Source organism: Azolla caroliniana, unplaced genomic scaffold (assembly GCF_043228905.1).
Source record: "Azolla caroliniana isolate FFs.n. ecotype wild unplaced genomic scaffold, voAzoCaro1.0.p SCAF_4, whole genome shotgun sequence".
NCBI classification, from domain to species: Eukaryota; Viridiplantae; Streptophyta; class Polypodiopsida; order Salviniales; family Salviniaceae; genus Azolla; species Azolla caroliniana.
This window is the reverse complement of record NW_028230439.1, coordinates 18,995,086-19,003,195: the sequence shown is the minus strand read 5'-3', so window position 1 is coordinate 19,003,195 and position 8,110 is coordinate 18,995,086. Positions and strand designations below refer to the sequence as shown.

General features: G+C 38.4%; 1 long non-coding RNA gene across 1 annotated transcript; it reads left to right on the top strand.

Moving 5' to 3' along the window:
• Nucleotides 1-4,829: 4,829 nt before the first annotated feature.
• On the top strand, nt 4,830-5,402 carry LOC147865247 (uncharacterized). The gene is made up of 2 exons (XR_015529704.1): nt 4,830-5,094; nt 5,220-5,402. It is a non-coding gene; the product is annotated as an uncharacterized LOC147865247 (long non-coding RNA).
• Nucleotides 5,403-8,110: the final 2,708 nt, after the last annotated feature.

Here is an 8,110-nt window from a genome sequence, read left to right as displayed (position 1 = left end):
CATGAAAATGTACTCAATGAGGCATTATCTGGAATAGGTTGCTCAACATGAGCTCGAAACTAAGGGGCCACTGGATCCCTAGCAGAAAATACAACTATAGACGGAGATTCAAGTTCTTTCAATGAACCTGGATCTTCTAGGGGTTAATCTTGTTGTTGATAACAATGTGGAGAACTTCCAAGTAAGTTAATGATTCATGTTTCTTGTTGTTCATTCTTCCTCATTAAGGAATGATAAATCGATAAATTTTTTGACTATGTTGTAGGAACAATACACAAATCAAGAACACATAGTTAGCTGCCTTAAGAAGAAACTAGAAATTGTGCAGGGGATGGTAAGGTTTAGACAAGAATTGGACCTCAACATTCTTGCTCCTTACCGAAAGTAGGAGAACCAGGCAACAATATATTGATTGTTCAAGCACATTGCATCGCTTGTGGCGTAGTCCTAGAGGACAGAACTGTTACCCTGCTGGTACACCTACAAGCATGCCAACATACATACCATATCGCTTGTTTTGCATATGCCTGTCACACTTCTACAGTATGTTTCGGGGATTGCATTACAACTCTCCTTGATGAGTGGAGAAAGAATACATGTAAATTTGCTGCTTGTCTCTATAGTGTAGTAGGTAATGAGTTACAACTTAGTTAATTAGCTAAGCAATATAAAGTGTGGTAGCTAATTAGCTATTGTGGTTCTGTAGTGTAGTAACTAATTAGCTAAGTAGTATAAAGTGTGGTAGCTAATTAGCTACTGCCAATCTATAGTATATAGTAGCTAATTAGCTAAGCAGTATCAAGAGTGGTGATTTATTAGCGACTGCCAATCTATAGTGTAGTAGTTAATCAGCTAAGCAGTATCAAGAGTGGTAGCTTATTAGCTATTGTCAATCTATGGTGTAGTAGCTAATTAGCTAAGTTGTAGCTAATTAGCTAAGCAATATCAAGAGTGATAGCTTATTAGCTATTGTCATACTTAAGTAAAGTAGCTAATTAGCTAAGCAGTATCGTGAGTGTAACTATTTAGCTACTGCCAAACTAAACTAAAGTAGCTAATTAGCTAAGCAATATCGTGAGTGTAGCTAATTAGCTACTACCCAGCTAAAGTATAGTAGCTAATTAGCTAAGTTGTAGCTAATTAGTTAAGCATTATCGTGAGTGTAGCTAATTAGCTACTGCCAAACTAAAGTATAATAGCTAATTAGCTAAGTAGTATCAAGAGTGGTAGCTTATTAGCTACTGTCAATCTATAATGTAGTAGCTAATAATTTAGCTAAGTTGTAGTTAATTAGCTAAACAATATCGTGAGTGTAGCTAATTAGCTACTACCAAACTAAAGTATAGTAGCTAATAAGCTAAGTATCGAGAGTGTAGCTAATTAACTACTACCAAACTAAAGTATAGTAGCTAATTAGCTAAGCAGTATCAAGAGTAGTATATAGTAGCTAATTAGCTAAAGAGAAGTCGTTAATTAGCTAACATGTTGTAGAATCCCGTGGATTCAGGAGGTTGCATGAGGTGTCCGGTGGCGATAATGCCCCAATCGATGAGGAGATAGCTGGTAACGTGACTGAAAGTAAGAGTCCCGCTATCACATCTCCTTCAGATCAGCTTCACCCTATTCTTTTGGAAGATTGTACTAAATTAGGCAACGTTGTGAAAAGCCATGAAATACTCGACCCAACATGTAAAATCTAAGGTTCATAACAACAATGTTTTTGAACACTTGATGCAACATTTCTTCGAATTCCATAACCTTGATTCAACCCCACCGAGCCCAATTGTTGATGATGTCCCACTAGATCCCACTCTACTTGAACCGCTAGCGCAAGATGCGGTTGAAGCCAAGCCTCTACTAAGGCGATGGAAAGGTTGTCGGAGGAGGACACCCTTGCACAATGGGTGAAAGACGCACGGCTAAATGGGCAACCTTCTAGAAAAAGGTTGAAGAAGGGGCCGCGATCGAGGACAAGACTAGTTACTCGGTCAAGGGGCTCTTGAATTACTGATTAGTGGGATAATATGACCGTTAGCTATTTTCCTAGAAAATTATGAAGTTTTCTTATGATCTATTTTGACAAGTTAAACCTCAGATTGGTTGTTGCTTGATCCACATTATGTAATGCAACTCTATGATGGATATCAAGATAATATTATTATTTTGTTGACAGAGAGCGAGGAGTGATGGCAGAACAACGACCAATACTTGTTTCGACACACAGAGGGGGTTCCGGTGCACCTCCCCTCGATCAACCTTCTACCTCTTCCCATATTTCAGGTAAGGTCGTCTCACTCTCCTTGTCAGATAATGATAAGAATATTGTATTGGCAGAAGTACAAAGACTACAGGAGGTTTCTCTGGTAGCTCATATGGAAGGATCAAGGCCAAATAGGCATGAGTTGCGCCGAATGTTGTACGCTTCCTTCCCAGAAGAAATCAACATTGTTGTGGACATCCAATTCATGGGCAAAGGATGTTATTATTTGGAGTTTTCCAATTCTTCTTCAGTGGATCGTTTGTTGAAGATCAAACATACAACAATGCAGGGCAATTGGATATCTTTCTATAGGTGGACTCATAATGTGGTTGCAGATGAGATTTTGCAGCACAAAGAAGCCCAGATGATCTTTACAGCCGTTTTTCCAAGATTGAAGAAAGAATGGCATCAAGTATTAGCCCAAATAGGTTCTCTTTTAGGTACTGTAATAGCGATTAAAGATGAGGCATCACAAGAAGATGAGCGTATACGAGGAGCACCAACGGTGAGGATTTTGGCGCCCCGAAATAATGGTTTACCATCTTCAGTTTTGCTGCCAAATTTGCAAGAAAATAAAGAGCCATTGACCCAAAGGATTGTGTATCAAGGGCTTCTGGATCAATGTTTTATATGTAGGCATTTTGGGCATTTATGGAAGGATTGTCCTCGAAAACGTTATCGATCAGAGGAGGCCCCTAAGTCAACTGCTAAGGTGGGAGATCCAATTGGACTCCAGTGGCAACTAAACATACTTTTAAACAATTTAACTCACTAGTCAATTCTATAGTTTTGTTCGATGGTAATCCGTACAATACTTTGAATAACGATGAAGATAGGAATATCTCCTCGCAAAATATTGTAAGGGAGAAGAATAAAGTTGTTGAAATACAAAATCCAATAACCTTGAAGCAAGATCATGAAGCCTTGACTATTAAAGAAAGTATGGATAGACACCATAAGTTTGAGGGTCCATCTATGGGGCAATTTAATGGTAATCATTTGGGGGGAAAAGGGAAGCATATCAGTCAATCCTTGACTCATCTGGTGCCTCAAGACAAGGAGCAACAAATTAATTGTTCGGGGATTGACATGGATTGTGAAAAGGAGTTATATTTAGTAATCTATGAGGAGGATCCATCAAAACAAAAGTCTCTCTCCGTAGTGGAAACGATGGTTTCTCAAGACATTAATGATTTTTCCTTTTCGGCAATAACTTTTGTTCTAGATGATAGTATGACATTGGAAAAAGCAATACCAGTCCGTGCACATAAATAATCCGGTAAAGATATGATGATAACTAGAAGACAATTACGAGTTGCTGAGGAAGGAAAACGTCGAGGAGAAGTTTTGGCCGGAAAAAGGAGAGTTTCATAATACTTAGTTTCTTATTAATGAATGTTCTAAATATAATCTCATGGAATGTGCAAGGATTAGGAGGTAGTCGGTTTTGAAGAATGAGAGGGGTTTTTAGACAGGAGTTAAAAAGCCTTATGTAGGACCAATAGATGTGCTCATTATTCAGGAGCATCATTTAGGGGAACCACACATCTTAAAATATGGGAATCTTCTCCCCGGGAGGTGGCAACAATTCTGGTTTCCGGCTTTTGGACCGAATAATACCCAGGGGGGTTTATGTATTGCGGTTTCACATATTTGGGCTTCACATGTAAGTATGTCGGGATCATTAGCGAATAAAAGAGCACAATATATTGTTTTTCAAATAGGAGAGATTAAGTGGGGTTTGCTTAACCTTTACACACCGAATTATGAAGCAACGAGGTCTCGTTTTTGGTCTGAAATTCTATTACAAATACCTTAGATTGACCTTTGGGCATTAGTTGGGGATTTTAATATGTTAGAGGATGTGCAAGATAGGCAAGGTGGTAGTTTACGCATTATCTCTGGGTCAGAATTTTGGGAGTGGGAAAAACTATGTATGTCACTACAATTGGTTGATCTTTCGTCAGTGCAATCCTTTAATAGAATACCAGAATCTCTATCTTTTTCAAGATCTGACAGGAGATTGGCAGGGGTCAACCTTTCTCGTTTGGATACGTTTTATGGGGATGCTTTTATGTGGACTAGAGGTGGTCAATTAGGAATTTTACCTGGTTGTTCTTTTTCTGATCATTCACCTCTTAAGTTAAAATTCTTTTTATCATCGACAAGAAGGGCTAGTAGATTTAGAATCCCTAATTCCATGTTTCTTAGAGACGATTGTAAACATTTTGTTCAAAGTATTTGGTCTCGATATCATTATGATGTAGAATACGATGTTATCTTGATTAATGTGGTACATGTGTTGAAAGAAATTCAAGAATTTTTTCAAAGTAAAGCAAAAGCTTTGTACCTTGATTATGATTCCAAGATTGGAAGATACAAACGAGCTTTGATAGCGTTACAACATTTGCAATAAAGGTGGCCTAGGTTTGTAGATTTAGTCGCGAGAATTATTGATGTTGGGAAAACAATTACTGATATGCAATTGCAGAAGTCAAAATTTTGGTATCATAAATCCTTTGCAAGATGGATTAGACAGACTGATATAGTTTGTAAACAGTTTTTTGAACCTCATCGCATTAAATCACATAAGTCTCAACCGACGAGTATGAGACGAGTTGATGGGTCTTTTACATCGAATGTGATAGAGATGAGGGACATAACATCCTCTTTTTATAGTCATTTGTTGACAACAGTTCCAATTTCAAGGAATAATTTCATTAAGAGGGATGTTGTTTGGGCTTTAGTCTCTAATCGAGTTTCAGTTGAAATGCAAATTTCTTTGCTTGCTCCGTTGCAACCTTCTGAAGTTTTGTTAGCAGCAAAGGCTTTAGGTAAGGATGTTTGTCCAGGTGTTGATGGGATGGGGGTTTCATGGTATATAGAGTATTGGGATATGATTGGTAATGTTTTGACTTCTGCCTACCAACAAATTCTTGACCATGGTTATATGCCTCAGGAATGGACAGAAGGCCTAATATATTTGATTCCAAAGGGGGACGGCCCTTTGGATGATATTCGAAAATGGAGGCCTATAACACTACTTAATGTTGTGTATAAGATCTTAGCTAAAACAATAGCAAGGAGGGTGCAACCTTTTTTATCTCAACTAATTCATGATTCCCAGACAGGGTTTGTTCAAGAGAGAAGTATTTTTTATAACATTTTTTTGTTTTGGAAAATGGTGGCTATTGCAGAGCAGTAGCAACAAGATTTGGCTACTTTGTTTTTAGATTTCAAGAAGGCCTATGACAGAGTGGATTGGGATTTCATGGAAGGGACATTACAGCGAATGGGCTTTCCAATGCAATGGATTAGGGTTGTCGCAGCTTTGTATAGGACCGCTCATAGTTCTCTTTTGTTTGCAGGTGATGTTGGCTATAGATTTTCAATTTCAAGATCAGTAAGACAAGGGTGTCCACTAGCTCCCTTTTTGTTTATTTTAGTCTCTGAAGCTTTTTCTGATTACCTTAGGAGTAGGAATGTACATATTCGTGGTATAGCCTTACCTATACAAGGATATGCAACTATGATTGTTGATTCAGAATTTGCTGATGACATTGCTTTATATGTTTCTGCAAAAAAGGAGAATTTGTTGAATCTTCAACAAGCAGTAACATATTTTTGTGATGCTTCAAGAGCTTTGATTATTTGGGACTAGTCTATGGGATTCTGGGTCGTGTCTTCCTCTCCTCCATAAGATGTGCCAATTCCAGGATTTTGTTGGGTGCCTCGAGGTAGAGCAGTAAGGTATCTGGGTTGTCAAGTAGGGCTAGATTTGTCAGTAGAGGATATGGTAACACCCCTTTTATTACGAGTTAGAAATAAATTGTTATATTGGGATAAAATTAATTTGTCTTTACCTGGAAGGGTAGTTGTGACAAACTCTGTTCTGCTTGCATCAATGTGGTATATTGCGTCAACGTGGTTATTTTCACATTCCATTATATTGAAATTACAACGCTTAGTTTGTAATTTTATTTGGGGTGCTTCGCTGGGATCAAGGGATGTTGCAAAAGTTGCTTGGTCGGTTTTAATCCGGCCAATAAGTGAAGGTGGACTAGGCTTAATAGATCCTATGCTCCAGAGTAAGGCTCTTCTTGCGAAGCATGTTGTGAGAGGATTTATGCTTGGGGATGAGTTGTGGAAAAAGTTATGGTTGTTAGATATTCATAACATTAAGCCTACCTTAGGAGGACAGTGGCAAGATAGTTGTAGATGGTTTAATTCCGAATTTCCAATTAAGGCTCAAAATGTTGGTTCTAGAAGATTTTTTACAGGTATTTTGAGGGCATGGAAGGACATTAGAGAAGCTCTATTATTTCAATTGCCTTCAACAGAAGCCCAATTTCTAAGACAACCATTGCTATGGAATCCTTCGTTTATTGATAGTTCTGGTTGTGTTTTAGGTATTAGGCCGCATTTATCGTGGGGGAAAATGGACTCGAGGCCAGCTACAAGTGTGGCTGACTGGGAGCGTTTTCAATTTCTCTCAAATGAGGACAAAAAACATTTCTTGTCTTCATTCCATGGGGGAGGTTTGATGTTTGTTTAGATTCAACAGGCTTTTCAGAATTGTCAAAGGAAAATTACCTTACATAATAATTATACATGGTATGGTCTTTTCTCACCTTTGGGCATTTTAATAGGTGCCAGGGCTTACACTGATGAGGGTAGAATAATGTTTTATGAGGTTGGAGATGCTAGTCTTTTGTATTTAGTGGAAGAAGAAGCTGAAGTTATGCAACTAGCCTCCCAAAAACCCATTAGGGTCATTGCTAGGTTAGAGAAGAAGATTTTCCTAGATCCTAACCCTTTTGTGGCAGACCATGCACGACAACTATGGGCATTTCAAAGTAAGCCGGTGGAACACTTTAATCGGGACCCGACTGACTACGCATGGCGGTTGGTTGGAAGATCTTCGGCAAATGAACAAGAAAGTAGAACTCTCCCTTTTTTTCAGTACTCTGTGGCCTATGGGAGACGCTTCTTGTTGCAACGTCATTCCCTAAGTCTTGCTGCACAAAAGTATTGGGATTCAGGTGCAATATCGCCTCAATATTTGGCAGCTTACTGGAAAAGTTTATGGACTTTACCATGTTTGCGGAGAGCCATTTCTTTTAAGTGGTTATTACTCCATTATGCTTTACTTGTAGGTTGTCATCTAAAAGGACAGGTTCATGATCGTCATTGTGTGTGTTGCCAAGTACAGGAGGAGACTTTGAAACATTTGTTTTGGACTTGTATTGTAGTTCAACAATATTGGGGAAGAATACTTAGGATGTTTTCTTGTAAATATAGAGGAGCGATTTTTACATGGGGAGCTGTTCTTTGGGGGTCTTTGGATGTCCAAGTATCCATGTACGAGGGGGAGCATTGTGTGGAAGCATTGCATGTGTCGGAGAATAGAATTGAAGTAGTTCTCCCGAATAGTCTGGGTGGTAAATATTTTAAAAAGGCTTTTGTTTGGAATATTGTCTCGATTAATGCTTTATGGGTGTGGTGGAAGTGTAGGTGCAATAAGAAATATGAAGGTATCGAGTATAATGTGGTGGATATGATAAAGATGTTCTGGGACAACTTAGTGCATATAGTTAAGGGAGAGTACGATAATATTAAAGGACCAGCAGAAAAGGTGTATAAGAAAAGAAGGAAAATTCATCAGACATGGTGGCCAATACCTCTATGGTTGGATGGGACACATGAAAACTGTTGGAATTATGTGCCACCATGATGGTTGTTGTCTCTGCCTACTCCTTTCTTATTTCAGTCTTACAACACATAACAACATAACTTGTTGATAAACATAATAATTCTATTCTTTGTTGGAGAAGGATGTTGTTATGGGAG